We start from the raw sequence: 17,710 nt of genomic DNA, 5'->3' as shown, positions 1-17,710 counted from the left end.
ACAAGTTCTGATCCCCAATGGAGGTAGGAAACAACCTCCCAACCATGTGGAACCCTTGGGTCCACCCCACCCCACCATTCTCTATAGGTAGACACTAGGCCCCACACACACAAGCAACAAGGTCAACTCATAAAAACAACACCACAACCAAGGAAATAAGATAAAAATGAGGATAAGTAATATACTCAGCAAGGTTCCACCAAAGGCTTCTAACACAACCACGTAGGATAGGGTTCTAAGATACAAATAAAGAAGATTGTCATCATATGGCCTCAACATAGGTTATGCTAGCAGTCTCTCTAGACTTCGATCCCCATTTGACAACACATGTAGAACCAAATGATCCTTTCATGAAGACAAGGAAGCTTGATTATGCCAGATCAATGTCCCTAAGATGGACAAGCCTCCCTAGTCCCATCCTAAGTCTAAATAAGCACTCAAGGTCATGGGTGGGGAACCCTAATCATCTTGTTTAAAGTTTATTTTTACCCCAGTTCATTTATTAAGTTATCACTTGTTTAAGAAACTCTCAATGTGTTACCCTGACAACCACTTTAGGGCCTCGACCCCCTAATAAGACCCACTCCCCCTAACTTGCACCTAGAAACCTCTAACCTATGGGTCAATTCTAAGGAAGGATAAGCATAAAAAATATAGATCTCTCAAATGAATTATACATGAATCCATGGTCTGAAAATTAAATTAGACCAATACAAAAGGCCTTCTTAACATTATCCAATGAGATACATCATTGAATGCACTTCCAAATGCAATAACAACTAAACCCATTCACAACCAAACATGGAAAAATATATGAAAATATGAATCAATTTAAATTAGGGTCTACAAACCCCCAAACATAGAAACAATAGTGCACAACCTTAACCCAAGCCTCTACAACCCACCCTCAACCCTATGAATCCCTACTAAGATAAAACAAGCCCAAAACGTAGAACCTATGCATATAACACCTAGATTTGTGCATATGATACCATATTATACACATTTTTCATTATATTCTATGCATTTATTACTTGTAGCTATGCATTTATTCATTGTCACTGCACATATGAAACTAAAACTATGTAGTTGGGAAAAGGCTATTTGGGGCTCAAAATTGGGCATCTATTAGGCCCTAGAAGAAAAATTATGCAAAAACCCATTTGAGGGGTGCATCTTCAACTTCCAAAAAACCCTTCCTTTTGATCCCAAGACACAAAATAAAATTAAAAAAGACTCAAAAATTTGAAAACAAGACTTTAAAACTCATTTTGGAGAGGGTATTTTAACAAGAGACAACATACAAATAACCAAAAATCAAAACACACTTAGATATCAATGAAAGTCATTAAATACACCATATTCCCCTATTCAAAATCCAAGATAAAATTTCATTCAAAATAGAATCATAAACCCTAATAATAGTCCATTTGAAAACATAGAGAAAAAGTGTACATCCAATGCCAATGTTTAAAGGTACATGACCAAAATTTAGAACTCTTTAAAAAAACAATAAAAAACACTAAATACATCATTTTTTAAATTCCAAAACAAGTAAAATCATATAGCATTCAAAATGGTTTCAAAGCCAACCTTGGGTCCTACAAAGACTACAAGAATGAAGAAGAAAGAAAGAAAGAAGAATGAAGCACAAATCCACTTCCATGAATATTCAAGAGTTTCCAACCTGCAAGCAAGAAAAAACCAGCAACAAATCCTCAAATAAAAAATGCAACAATCTCCAATAAATTCCTCTCCAAAAATTTTCACAAGAATCAAATGAAAATCCCTTCCAAACCCTTTGAAATCCCAATGCAAACAATCTCTTTCTAGAAAATCTCTAGCAATAACCAACCTTTTCCTCTTAAAAATGAATGGAAAAATAATAAAATTCCCTGTCTCAAATATGTATGGGAATTCTTAATCAAGTCCCAAAATAAAACTATACAAAACAAATAAATAATCAATTAAAACATCTCACAAATAAACAACCAAATAAAATTCCTCCCAAAAGATTAGCATAAGTAAAGAGTGTGATAAACAATTCACTCCACAAGGTAAATATTATTGCACCCACCAAATGTGCTCATAAATCATAAAATGAAATTAAATATCGTAATACATGAATATAAGTCATTTATACCATGGGTAAAAATAGAAAATTGTGTCACGTTTCATGCCAACTTATTAGCACAAGTGAATTTAAGTAATTCTAACTAAAAATTAATTTTAGTCAAACATATGGTATATAGAGGTCCAATATAGTTCACTTTTATATGGGTAACAACTTGTTTGATTGGAAGTGTTTACTAAATGCATATTTTATACCACTTTGGGTCTAATTACCCAATTTTTTTTTTTTGAAAAACTCGATGTTTCAACAACTCTTACTCTTATAAATATATATTTTTTGATATGTAAAAATACAGTTTTATAGATCTATAAGTGATTTTTTTACAATATATTACTTTTAATATTTTAACTAGTTTTTATTTTTTATTTTTTATTCAAAGTAAGTCATGCGCACTAAAATATAAGGTTGATTATCTTGTCAAGGAAAAATACTAAAGTTTATTTAAATTTTTTGAAAAAATATGATGCATTAGAGAAAAGAGTCTATATCAAGATGATATAATTCTTTTCTAATTTGGATAAATATTTAAGGAAAGAGTTATATTTCAGTACACACAATTTTCCAAATTTATTGAAAAATATATATACATTAAAATAGTAAAAAATATATCCATGCACTAAAGTTTTAGGTTATTAGTATACATGAAAAAATTGAGAAAAAAGAGGTAAAATTTATATATAAAGTGTCACACCTTATGTAACTTCAATTTCCATATTTTATTAGCAACTAAATTATAGTGTTTACTTTATAAAAAACTATATTCAAATATTTTTTTAATTTAAAAAAAAAAACATAAACTACAAAAGAAATATATACATTTTATTTGTTTACATCATTTCAAAATTAAAAAAAGTAGAATCAACATTGACCATTTCCTTTATAAAACTTTATAACGGCTTTGTGCTTATATCCCCACATATTAATATAGCATTAATAATATTAGTAATAATAACAACAACAATAATAACAATCATCTATTTGACATCTATTTATTTTGAATTCGATAAATTCCCGTGCAAGGTCAAGTGGATGGTGATCGTATAAAACATAATCGCTTCATATTCTGACCTTTAATTGTATTATAAGCAGTTACAATGGGAGCTTCAAAATGGGACATGGGCATCCATTGAACTCTAATAGAAATGCTTGGGTTTTTGTATTTTAAATGTGGAAGCATAGACCAGGCACATGAACTGTTTGAACGATGCTCAAAAAATTGTGGTTTCGTGGAATGCTTGATTGCAAGATATGCACAAAATGCACTTGTCAAAAGGATTTAGAAACTTTTAAAACTAGTGCGATTGATAGGTATAAAGCCAAAGTCGGCAAACTTTGTCAGTATCCTCCCAGCTTGTGGGAAAATGGGATCATAGACAAAGCACATGAGCCATTTGACAAAATGCCTCTGAAAATTGTTTGATTGAATGTCACGATTGCAGGATATACTCTATTAACCAAATGGATCTGTTGAATCATCAAGAGAATGTCTCAAAGAATTATGTTGTCATGGAATTCCTACAAGATATTAACCAAATGGATCTGTTGAAAAGGGTTTAGAGACTTTGCGATAAAATGCAATTGGCAGGTTTAATCTTTCCAGGCTACCGCAAACTGAAGATTTGGAAGAGGGCATGGGCAACCATCAAAGCATAAAAGATGGGGGAATTTTCTCACCGTACAAACAATCGTCAAAGCACAAAGGATGGCAAACTTTGTCCTTTTATTCATGGCGATCTTCTTGAGTATGTCACTTTCCCTTTTATTCTTGTTTGATTCTTTTCTAGTAATTATTTATTGCTTCTCCTTCGAGTTCTCTTACGCTCTACAACTAGTTTCCTTGCCCCTTTGCAATTTGAGTTCATGGTGAACAAACTATTGCTAAGTTGCTAATGGTTGTTTTGTCAATTTTCTTCCCCTCAACCCCTCATCATTTTAACAAGTAGGGTTTCTTCTTTATGCACTAGCTTGATTAGGTGTATTTTATTTCTTTTCTGTTTTTATTTCACTATTCTAGTTTTGTTTGTGTAATCAAGGATTCATAGGTTTTTCCTTGTTTCTTTGTTTTTGTTTGCATTTTGAACTTTCAATTTGTTTTGTTTGTAAGTCATACATACCCATCTCCTCTTTGATAGATTTTTTCTTTAGGGTTATTTCTTCCTTTTTGGTTATGGGTATATCAATTATCTTTAGCGAGCTTTGATGCTTAGCATAAGCTCTAGGATGAGTTATTTAAATATGTAGAGTCCATCTCCCATACTTAAATTTATAGGCTTTTGTTGGTGTAAATAAATATTCATTTTGGATATTATTACACTTACTTAAGTTAACTTAGGATAATACATCTCATCGTAGTTTCGATTTGAGACACTTAGGGAAGTGTGCACATAAGGATAGAGCTTGTAAGAGAAATTCCACCTTTTGTGGTCTTATTTTGCTGTTACACTCCACATTTGGTGGGTCATCCACCTCTTGTGGAATATTATATTATTTCTTCTACCTACCCCTAGTATTTCTTACCTACCCTTGTTTCTCATTGAGCCACATGTCATATTTGTGTGCTCATACATCCATATGGCATTGCCTATATAAGCAGGCCTATATTCATTGTATTGGTTAATCTAGTTGATCATTTGCATATTGATGAGAATACAATTTGTTCTTGTCATTCTATTGTCTCCTTTTATGCTTTTCATTGTGCCCTTGATCTTGGCAAAATCCTACATGGTATCAGAGCTATTGGGGCTTCATTGATTGGTTTATGGAGACATCGTGGAAGGCTTCTATTTTCGGATTTGGGGATCTTCATTTTTTGGGGGCATCATACAGTTATTTGGACATCACCGTTGAATCTGGGAGGCCGTTTCCATAAATTTCGACTATAAAGTCAACCTATTTTGGTGAGAAATTTTTTATCCCCATTTTGGCTATTATCATAGGGATTTTGAAATTTTTTCAAAAAATTTAATTTTCAAAAAAAAAAATTCAAAAATTGAAAAATAAAAAACCGATCAAAAAATAAAAATAAAATTTAAAAATTAAAAAAAAAACACAAAAAAGTGTTTTTTGGGGGTTCGCAGATCCCCCCCACAGTACGTGTGTTGCAAGTTGTACCGCACTGCAGACAGTACCGCAGCGGGTACCACCTGCCGCTGTTGCCACCTGAGTAGGTCCCCACCGGCCACCTCCCACCAGTCTCCACCTTCCGCCGGTCACCTCACTCTTACAAATGGCACCTCCCCGCCACCCAGCGATCGCTCACTCTATCGGCCGCCTCCTGTCGACCGCCTCACTTCCGCCGTCAACTTCCCTAGGCTTCTAGCCTGCCAGCATCACTAAACCAATGGACCCGCATCCACCACGTGGCAGGCGGCCACTGGCCCGCAGTCAAAACCATACACCTACATAGTTTCACGTCAGCATCCGTATGACAACACAATCATCTGCCTAGTCAACAGTCCGTACAGTACGGATGCCCAGTCAGCAGGGAGGCAAAGTTTTCACGACGGTCATATGATCGTCAAATTTAAGATAGTGAATTACTGACATCAGCGTCACTTCAGCGGTTTTTTGAAAATTTTTTGACCCCTCTCCATTGAGCTTTTTAGTTTTTAGTCCAACTTTGAAAGGCCATATCTTGCTCATTTTTGCTCCTTTTTTGGTGTAATTTTTTTTGAAATGGGCTAAAATTTTATGATCTTTGCAGTGGTGTGGTTATTTTCTGATTTTGGTGCATAATTTTTTCAAAATTTTTGGATTCTCTTAGCTGTACCTGTCTAATCCTCAATTCTGCAACTTCAAAGGCCTCGTTTGAGCTCATACAAGCTCCTTTTCAGGTGCTGTTTTTTTGAAAGTGCATGTTTTTTCATCTACTTTCATAATCTATGATCAGATTTTAGAGATTTTGAGTGGAAATTGTACTTTCAGATATTGGTCTTATTTGGCCTATTAGGTGCTTGTAAATTGCTTGGATCTTAGTTCGATCTCTTGCATTATCAGTTTGAGTCTCTTTTGGCCTTATTGAGGCAGTTGTAAAATTGTAATCAGAAGTCCACTTTGCCATCTTTTGCAAGTGGCCCATTGTATATGCACTAATTATAAAGTGCCAAAATCATCACTTTTGGGGGGGTTCTTTGATTGAGTGAATTTGGGGGGGTGTCTTGTGTGATTGTGCCTCTCTTTGCGCTCTTTCCATTTTTGTTGCAATGAGTCCTAATAAATTTCCACCTTTAACTCCACATAATTATGCATCATGGAAAATTAAAGTATGGAGTAAATTAATGGAAAAGGGTCTCACACATTACATAGATGGAACAATAACAGCACCACCTGATCCTAAGGCTGATCCAAATGCTCAATTAGAATGGCTCACAAATAATTGCATGGCTCTTGGAACCTTGCGCAAGTATGTATCAGATGACCTCATTTTTCACATTGAGAAGTGTAAAACAATCAAAGAGGCTTGGGATATGTTTCAGAAATTGTATGGTCAAGTTGATGAAATCAGAGGCTATCAGATTGACAATGAGCTCACCAACTTGGATCCCAAGAGTTTTGATACAATCCAAGATTATGTCACCAAAGCAAATGAGCTAAGAGCAAAGCTTAAGGATTGTGGAATTGACAAAAAGGATGCTCAGTTGATATTCAACTTGTTGGACAAGCTTGCACTAGAATATGCAGCATTTGTGTCTAGCTTCCAAACTCATCGTTTGACAGTGGGGAGTTCTTATGTTATGCCTTCATTTGATGCTTTCATAGAAATGTTAATATTGGAACAATCTAAGTTGTTGAACATGGGGTTTCTCAAGCCTTCAAAGTCCAAGGCTTTGGTAGCTAATCAAGGGAATCAAGGAAGTCAAGGAAAAGATTCCAACAAGAAGAAGCACTCTATGTCTAAGCCACACCAAGAAAAAGGACAATCATCCTCTCCATCCCAAGGTGATTTTTCATCCTCTTCCAAGAAGGATAAACCAACTTGTGCATATTGCAAGAAGTATGGTCATGATGAGCATTGATGCCGTGCAAAGCAAGTTGATGAGTTAACTAATCTTCTCAAGCAAAACAACATCAACTTGCCATCCACCTACACAAAGAAGGATTCATCTCCTTCCTCTTCCTCACAGTCTAAGAGAAAAGGGCAAGCATTTGTGGCTACAACAGGTTCTTCACAGCAATGGATACTTGACTCAAGTGCCTCATATCACATGGGTTCTACAAAGGAGGAGTTTTCTTCATTGGAGCCATCTAAGGTACCTCACATTTACATAGGTGATGATACACAAGTAGAGGTTGAAGGGAAAGGTTCAGTTGACATGGATGATGGAACATTTGAGAATGTTCTCTATGTTCCTAACCTATCTACCAACCTTCTCTCCATCTACCAAATCACTCACTATGGGAATGGGAAAAAGGTTGAGTTTACACCAGATTCAGTTGTGGTAAAGGAACTTGATGATGATGCCTTGGTAGTAGTGGTACAAGTCAATGACAACTCAAGGCTTTATTCATTCTCCCACTTTGTGCCAAGTTCATCTTCTAGGGCCTTGCTTACTCATTCAAATTCAGAAAGTAAGCTATGGCATGAGCAGTTTGGTCACCTCAACTACCACTATCTTTAGTAGCTAAGCACTAAAGACATGGTCACAGGTCTACCTCGAATCAGTTTTTCAGAGGGTGTATGTTTAGGTCGTTCCATGGGCAAGCATCCTGAAGAGAAGTTTGATAAAGGGAAAACTTGGAGAGCTTTGGAAGTTCTTCAACTTGTTCATAGCGATGTAGCAGGTCTATTTCTAGCACCTTCATTTAGTAAGGCCCGCTATGTTCTTACCTTCATTGATGATTACTCTCGCTTCACTTGGGTCTACTTTCTCATTCATAAGAGTGAAGTATTTGATAGATTTTAGGACTTCAAGACTCATGTGGAGAAACAATTAGGGAAAGTGGTCAAGATTCTTCGCATAGATAATGGAAGGGAATATGTAAACAAAAGACTTGAGGATTTTTGTACATTTGAAGGGATTGATCTTCAGCATTCTGTTGCATACACTCCACAGCAGAACAGGGTTGCAGAATGCAAGAATAGAACTCTCAAAGAAATGGCTAGCTGTATGATACATGCATGTTCTCTTGATCCTGCCTTTTGGGCAGAGGCTATCAGTTGTGCCACACACATCTAGAATCGGGTTCCTCACAAAGCTTTGCAAGGTATTACTCCTTTTGAAGCTTGGGCTGGTAGGAAACCGATTGTGAGACATTTCAGAGTCTTTGGATGTCTAGCATGGGCTCGCATACCTCCGCAGAAATGCAAGGCATTGGAACCACAGAGTCAACCTTGCATATTTGTTGGATATCTTGAAGGTGTTAAGGCATACAGATTGATGGATCTAGAGACACATGAGGTGTTCATTGAGAGGAGTGTTCACTTTGAGGAAAGCTCTCCTAGCTTAGCCTCTCTACCTCCTCCACCTTCCTCCATTGTGGATAGTGATGTTAGTGATTTAGATGATGAGACTCCTTCAACTCCGACTCGCAGGGTTACACCTCCGCAGGGTCCACTTGAAGTCGAGGAGCCTCGTTCTCCACCTAGACCTTGTTGGGCTTGATAGACACTTGAGTCCATGGGTTCTCTTGTTGGGGATCCTTTAGATACATGAAGAACTCAATCACAACATCAGGATCTTCCACATGCATTCATTGCTATTGCTTCTGATCCACAAACATTTAGGGAAGCATCAGGGGTTCTTGAGTGGGACCAAGCTATGGAGGAAGAGTATAGTTCCTTGATGAGGAACAACACATGGGATTTAGTCCATCTCCCTAAGGGGAGAAAGATGGTTCGATGTAAGTGGATCTATCGGACCAAGTTTATAGCAGATGGTAGTGTGGATAAGTATAAGGCTTGGCTTGTTGCGAAAGGTTTCTCTCAGGTTGCAGGTGTTGACTATACTGAGACCTTTGCACCTATAGCCAAGATCAACTCCATCATTTGACACTTGCTATTGCTGCAGCTCATGGTTGGGCTGTACATCAGATGGATGTGAAGAGTGTTTTTCTTCATGGTGATCTTGATGAGGAGATTTATATTGAGGAGCCATAGGGTTTCATCTAGGATACTTCCTTGGTTTGCAAACTAAGGAAATCTCTTTATGGCCTTAAGCAGGCCCCCAGGGCTTGGTACGCCAAGATGGATTCCTTTCTTCTCTCTGCAGGGTTCACCAGGTGTCATTCCGATCTGAATGTCTACATTTTGAGATAGGATGACTCTCACTTGATACTTGTGCTCTATGTTGATGACTTGATCATTATAGGGAGTACTTCATCCATAATTAGCAGGGTCAAATCTGCTTTGCATGACAGATTTTCTATGACTGACTTGGGTCTTTTGCACTACTTTCTTGGGATAGAGATTTCACAGTCACCTTCTGGGATTACACTATCGCAGCCCAAGTATGCTCTTGATCTACTTGCATTCTTTCATATAGCTAATTGTAAGCCTGCTTCAACTCCCTTTCTTTCAGGAGTCAAGCTTGAGGCTCAGTGTTCTTGTCCACCAATTGATGCCACTTTGTATCATCAACTTGTGGGTAGTCTCATCTACTTGACTCATACACACCCTGATATTTCATTTGTAGTTGGCATGGTTTCCCGCTTCATGCAGGAACCAAAATGAACTTCATTGGAAAGCTGCCAAATGCATCCTTCTTTACATCCAGGGTACACATCACTATGGGATTCACTATGCAACAGGCATAGGACTTTGCTTGGTTGGTTACATAGACTCCGATTGGGCTGGCGATCTTGATGATCATAAGTCTACTTCTGGTTACAGTTTTCACCTTGGTTTGGGCCCCATTTGTTGGCAGAGCAAGAAGCAACATGCTATTGCTCTCTCTTCGACTGAGGCTAAGTATCAAGGTGCTGTTAACGTAGCAACTGAGACCATTTGGCTCTAGCAGATTCTCACAGAGTTTGGATTCACCACTCCATAGCTGACAGTTCTACATTGCGACATTCAGAGTGCTATTGCAATCTTGAAGAACCTGGTCGAGCACTAGCGGACCAAACACATCGAGATCCATATGCACTATATCCGAGAGCTCATCCAGGAGCAGGTCATTGATTTGTAGTATTGTCCTACAGTAGAGCAAGTTGTTGACATATTCACCAAACCTTTCTCCAAGAGTAAGTTCCAGTAGTTGCGAGCTCTCTTGGGGGTGCAGGATGTGTCATTAGGGGGGGTCAGTTGACTTCTCCTTCCTCTCTTATGGGGGGGACTTTTTCCTCTTTGAGGTTTTGTCCTTCTTCTTTGAGAGTCTTTTGTACATTCATCTCTCTTTTGGGGGGCAGTTTTTTCCCACTGGGTTTTCTCCCTTTCTCTGTTTGTGAGAGATTGCATTGCATAGTTTTGCTTGCATTTGCATATTGTACATGGGTACCTATCATGGCCTAGTATCTGGGACCCATCTTGCATTGTTGACTTGAGTCTTCATTCCCCTAAGTTGCACTTAAGGGGGGGTGTTGGTGTAAATAAATATTCATTTTGGATATTATTACACTTACTTAAGTTAACTTAGGATAATGCATCTCTTCGTAGTTTGGATTTGAGACACTTAGGGAAGTGTGCACATAGGGATAGAGCTTGTAGGAGAAATTCCACCTTTTGTGGTCTTATTTTGCTATTACACTCCACATTCGGTGGGTCATCCACCTCTTGTGGAATATTATATTATTTCTCCTACCTACCCTTGTTTCTCATTGAGCCACATGTCATATTTGTGTGCTCATACATCCATATGGCCTTGCCTATATAAGCAGGCCTATATTTATTGTATTGGTTAATCCAATTGATCATTTGCATATTGATGAGAATACAATTTGTTCTTGTCATTCTATTGTCTCTTTTTATGCTTTTCATTGTGCCCTTGATCTTGGCAAAATCCTACAGCTTTCTATGACTTTTTTAGTAAGTATTTTGAGAATCCTCTTATATGAGTACATGTTATATTTTATTTACAAAGTCTAAAAAATACATTTTTAAAAATCCATCATCTTCCATACTTTAGGTTTTAAGTATTGTCATGTTTTTATACCCATCTTGAATTGTCCTTGATGTTCAACCCTTTGATTTAATTTTATATTTTTTGAAGAGTTGAGTTTGTTGTCATACACTTAGTTTAGTATTTTATGTTTTCCCTTTAGTGTTTTTATCATGAACATCTTGTGCTTGGTTATCATTTTTTAAACTTTCTTTTATGTCACTCTTATATGGGTGCTATTATTATTCTTCTTTTATAGTTTGATCTCCAATAACTCAAAGTGTTTCATTCTATTTCTATCATGACTTCACAATAACCTTCATTGACATATTTGTTATGAAGTATCCTTGGTTACTAAACCCTATTAATTTTCAAAGACTTATTCCCTTGGGTTCAAGGATTGGTTTTTCTTTGAGTATAACACCTATAAGAAATTGAACACTCTAGTATCACTCAATCTTATGATTCTCAATATACATTGTTAGGTATCAAAATTATTAGATCCTTGATTCCTATAATAGTATGGATCATGATGAGAACTTGAACACTAAGACCACATGGGAATTAGATTGCTAAGACCTGACGTTAAAGGTGCTTTGGAGTTGATTGATTATTTGGATTGATCACATTGTTTAGGATAAATAGAGTGTTGTTCATTCTACATCAGTTTCTTGTATCAAAAGACCCATCAACACCACACATTTGTATCAAGGCACTATTCTACTTATAGGTGGATACTCTATTATATCATACTTAATTTTTAAAAATACATTATTCATAATATTTGTTTTCCTTTCTATTTTTGGAATGAACTTGAATAACCTTGTATTCCTTAAATTTTAATGTCTTTTAAGAGCCCTTCTTAGAAGAATCTACATAAGGGTAAGTGCATAAAGATGGGGGACCAAAAAAGTGACAAAAACTTTTTGGCCCCCTGTCAGGCCTTATGGTTCATTCCAAATAGGGTTTGTATGTTGAACCTAAGGTTTGGTCATGCCATTTCTATTTGGTGTATGTCAAATAGGGCAAGCGCCAAATAGGGCAAGCACCAAATGGATTTGCATAATGATAAGTGCATTTTCATTTTGGAAACTATAAATTTGTCTATCTCTTTCTCTCTCTGTCTTCGAATATATACATAAAATATAACATTTAAGTATAAGTCACATTTCTATTTGTCTTTTTCTTATACTTAAATATTATATTTTATGTATATATTGTGAGGATGTTTGAGAGTGGTTTCAGATCTCTAGAAATTATAAAGCAAATTCTAGTTTTTAGAGTATTCACATAAGTTTCAAATAATTAAATTTCAGTAATTTTAGCATGCTCATATCAACATCCTCTCTCTCTATCTCTCTCTCTCTCTCTCTCTCTCTCTCTCTCTCTCTCTCTCTCTCTCTCTCTCTCTCTCTCTCTCTCTTTTCCTCCTCCTACACTTAGGCTTTCTCTCCCTCTAGTCTCTCCCTCTCTCTCTCCCTCTTTATGGTTGATGGAAAGAAAGGAAAATACGAGAGAGAGAGAGAGGTTGATGAAAATAAAGGAATATACCAATGATAGAAAGATCCCAAGAGGAAGAGGGAGAGAGAGAGGGGGGAGAGAGAGATAGAGACATAGATAGAGAGAGGGAGAGAGAGAGAGAGAGGCTGATGAAAAGAGATGAATATATTAGGAAGATAGGGATGAAGGGATGAAAAAAGATGGTGAGATTAAAGGGAGAGAGAGTTTAAGTGAAAGAGGGAGGGAAGGGTTGTGGCAAAGAGAGAACCCAAGTGAGAGAGATGGAGGGAGGGAGGTAGGGTTTGATGAAAAGAGGGTGAGATCTACGAGAGAGAGGGGGAGGGAAACAATGGGAGGGAGATAGAGGGGCGAGGGAAAGAATGCAAGGGAGAGGGAAGAGATTGGATGGGGGAGGGAGAAAGAGAGAGAGGGGGGAGGGAAACAATGGGAGGGAGATAGGGAGAGGGAAGAGATAGGATGGGGGAGGGAGAGAGAGTAAGAGAGGGTGAGAAAGAGAGGGAGAGGGAAGTGATAGGATGGGGGAGGGAGAGAGAGAGGGGGGAGGGAAACAATGGGAGGGAGAGAGGGAAGAGATAGAATGGGGGAGGGAAAGAGATTCAATTGCAGCTCGTTGTTTTCTCACACTTTGTCTTCAATTCCAGCATTTAGTCTTAATTCAACTTGACAACATACAAAAGAGGGTCAATTGCATTTCAATCACAACCAACCTACTTAGTATGAAATCCTTGCATCCTTTGGGCTTGGGTATAGTAAATTCATCCCCCTCTTTTTAATGTAAAGTTTCCCCAAGTGAAAATTGAACCTTGGTAAAGTTCCCCTCTTCTTTCAAGTGGAGAATTTGGCTAGGGTTCCCAATTTTCCACTTTACAGATCTTAAGACCCCTTTTTGGTCCCCTATCTTTGTGCACTTACCCATAAGGTTATCCCATATTGTATTTGTGTGTTGTGGTAAAGCATATTATCTAATAAAAAGGACATGTTTGTCATAGCACCCTAGTTCTTGCACGGTAGGAAGAAGAACTAAGAAATAATTAATCACAAGGCCCCATTATGTTGTATAACAACTCATGAATGGAGACTAGACATACGTGGTCACTTTTGTGGTGAATATTGACCATATTAGTAGATTTCTAGATGCCAAATGATGGTCATTCTATTGAGTATAAAGTGGTGGTTATGCTAGTTATAAATAGGCAGTGTTGGTTTGTTTAGGAGTTTGAATTATTGACTTATTTTTGGACCCATTGAAGTTGTTGTAGTACTTTACGTGTAAATATAAGTATTTAATCAATATAAAAGGTCTTGTAAAAGAATTTTGACTATCTTTCTATTGGACCCTATATGTGCTAGATAACTCTCTATAATGTATGAAACAAAAAAAGGCATATGACTAGTTTAGTGCTTGACAATAATTTGATCCAGAAAATTCTATATGGCCAAATTTATAGACATTGTCATGACCCCATGAAACTATATGCTTTCTTGCAAGGGTGTCCAAGTGGAACAATAGACTATATGTGATTGGATTGTCCCTAGAATTTGAACAACCTTGATCTTATGGTGGAAAATCAAGTGAAATGTAATCCCTTATATAAATAAATGAATTTAAGGTTGGTTATGACTTGCATACTATATGCATTAAATTCATAGTAAACTTCTAGATTGACCCTATTCAATTTTCATAAGTACATAGGATACTAACCATTGAAAATAATACTAATAAGTCCTAGAGATTGCCACATTGTCATTTGAGGGAGAATTGAAAAATGGATGATCTTTATATTCTTGTATAAAATTTGATACCACTGACTTGCAAGCTAATGATATTAAATTTAGTAGCTAAATAATATGCACCTTGAATTAATTTTGGATCGTTAGTCCTTACATATAATTAAGTTATATTTTACCTTCAAAAGAAGTCCAAGTATTTTAACATTGATTCATGAATGGATTTAATAAGCATCACAATCCATACAAAACTTCAAATCTAATTAGAGTTGTATCATCCTTTGGAGAGATTAAAAACTTTTTAAATTATTTTATTACTAGGATTTTATAATGCTAGTTATGCATTGAAGATAATCCTTATCCTTAGTTTCCTAAGACTCTAATTTGATGTCATTATGTTCATGTGTGTGTGTATTGTGTAATGTCACATAGTCAAAGAATTGACTTAGATCCTTCATTTTTTTTTCTAATTTAGGACTAAGCTAAGATATCAATCATTAATGTGAAAATTAAAATTTTAGGGAACAAAGCACAAGTCATGTCTAGGTTTAAACATCATTTGAATGAGCTTATTTGTTGAGATTTTTTTTAGTTTAGGTGCTTAGTTCCTTCCTCGTTTATTTACAATTGTTCCTATGTTTTTTATTCTCTCCTTCCTAAGCACTCTTTGAATAATAAAAGCACCTTCTACACAATTACCAACACATTGGAAGATATCTACACTAGCTTCTTCCAATCCTCAAATTTTATAGAGGATTTAGATCTTTTAGCTATAAACTTTAGTCAATGTCATGTGATGTTTTCATCTCTCCACAAACCAAACCTTAGGCTATGAGAACAAATTCGATACAACTATAATGCAAGGTCTCACTTATGACAATATGTCCAATCATATAGCAAAGAGGCTCATAATAGAAAATATACTTGAAATAAGAAATATGATAATCCTTTAATTAAACAATGCATTGGAAACTTTAGCTCAAGATATTATAAAAATAAAATAAGTATCAATCTACATCTATACACTCTAAACATGTAAACATAAGAAGAATATAAACAAAAATAAGAAGCTAATGTAAAATGACATGGTGCAAAACTACTTAGCACATTTTCCTAGGAAACCATGGATTTAAAGTAAAGATTAATTGACACTAAAAGCCATTTTTGTATATTGAAAATATCTTTATTTGAATGAGTAAAATACTGATCTAAATAAGGTTTTTTTTTTCTCATTTAAATGTTTAGGTTTACTTCTTCACATACATGCCTGACAAGGCAGTTGCAGTGGTATGTTTCAAAATTCCTTGACTGTTCTATTCGATGTCCATACCCTATTACAAAGCTACCATTTTCACACCAGTTGGGAGGATGTTGGGAAAGTTTGTGGGCTTTGGCTTTATACTTTCCAATTGCACTAGTTTTAAACATTTCTAAATTATTTTGACAAGTGTATTTTGTGCATATTGTCGTGTGTGTAAATTTTATTTTAATATTTTTAATTTAACCTTAACTTTTACTTCAATAAATGTGATGAGATAATAAAAATTCTATGTAGAATTTTGTATTTATGATCTAATGGACAAAATATTCTTACACCTAAATTTTGTGTTACACATTAAAACCTAAAAACAAAATTAAACATTTTTTTCTTGAAACCAAACATAACCAAATCCAACTTTTGTAAAATTAAATTTGCTTATCCAATTTTAGAAATAATGACACACTAAGAATATTCACATATTATTGCATTTTATTTCATGATCACACAATAAAGAAAAAAGTTCATTGATTAAATATTGCTACCACCATATTTATTTTCTTAGAAATTTTCACAATGATTAGTTATTTCTGTTCACCATTAATAACCATTAAGGAAATAAAACCCTTGATTATCCTTTCAACTTACATCACATTATTTTGCAATGAAGAAACTCCTCAAATTGCAACATTACTAGAAATATTTTCACATCCTTTCCACACAAACCTAGAATAAAATAAGGTCACAAAGGAAAAAACACATAGTCCAAAGGGCTCTCCTCCCAACCATAGGGCTACTTTACAAGCCACCCCTGAGAAAAGGGGGTCCACATAGCCATCCTGAATCAAACACATGCATGTCCCTTAAGACACTCTTGAATCATAGATTACCACAATAAAAAAACATAATACATATTACATTTATAGTTTTGAGCACATCACATTGTTTCTATGGAAACCAACAAACTGAAAGGATACCCTCTTGTAGTTCTCTAACACAAACATACAAACGCATTCAACAAAATTCTCACAAAAAGAATCAACACAAAACATAAATAAAGAAAAATATATATCTTACACTAAGAATACAAATATACTAAAAATCAATAAAATAACCATACAATGGATAAGATAAAATCCTAAAAAAAAGTTGTAAAAACTTATTTTGAAACCATATTTTCACAACTAGAAGTATTGATGATTATTCAACAATCTCTCCTTCTTTTCAACATGTTATGTCACTTCTACAAGAGTGTGCTAAAAATCCAAGACTTCAACATAAATTTTCCATTAACCAAGACAAAATGTCAAAGAAGAAAAAATAAATTAATAACCCCACTTCTTCTTAAAGATAATGGATTTAAATGAATGAAGAAGAGGAACCACCTCACAAATACCTCAACCAACTCCCAATTTTTCCACTTATAGAAAATGGGAGTTTTAAAGGCCTCAAAAACTTATTATAATGCATTTATAATGTCTAAATGATGTAGGAGCATCCCCGGTTCACAACAATCTTGCATCAACCAAAAACATTTTCTTTTCTATTTTGTTTTCTATTTGCAGTTTTAGCTATCCTTTCTATGTGTCCCGATTTTGGCTCACCGGTTCCTATGGAGTTGGATTCTACTTGAAGACTTGATCGCCCTACTTTCTTTCTAACCACATCTCATTTGGATCACTTTCTAGAAAGATATCGCTACCAGTTTGTTTGATAGTTTCTTGTTACCGGTTGCCTAAGACCTATTCTAGTGATCTACCAGAGCCCATTTCAAATATTGTAGAGCCTTGGGTGATGATCTCAATATCTTGGCATGTGGCCAACCTTCTACATTCATTTTGCATTGTTCTTTGGGTTTTGATCATTTTTGGGCCAACAAGATCCTTTGGATTAGTATATATTTATAATCATGCTTTAGAATGTAATCAAGAAGAGAATCAAGGAGTATCAGATAATAGACTATGCCTAGAAGATAGATCTTTTGATTCAAGGTCCTGGTGTGACCTATTCTACTAGGCCTGTGTGTCGGTATGT

The sequence above is a fragment of the Cryptomeria japonica genome, chromosome 7 (assembly GCF_030272615.1).
Source record: "Cryptomeria japonica chromosome 7, Sugi_1.0, whole genome shotgun sequence".
NCBI classification, from domain to species: domain Eukaryota; kingdom Viridiplantae; phylum Streptophyta; class Pinopsida; order Cupressales; family Cupressaceae; genus Cryptomeria; species Cryptomeria japonica.
The sequence above is the reverse complement of the archived record's forward strand: the minus strand, read 5'-3'. Positions refer to the sequence as shown.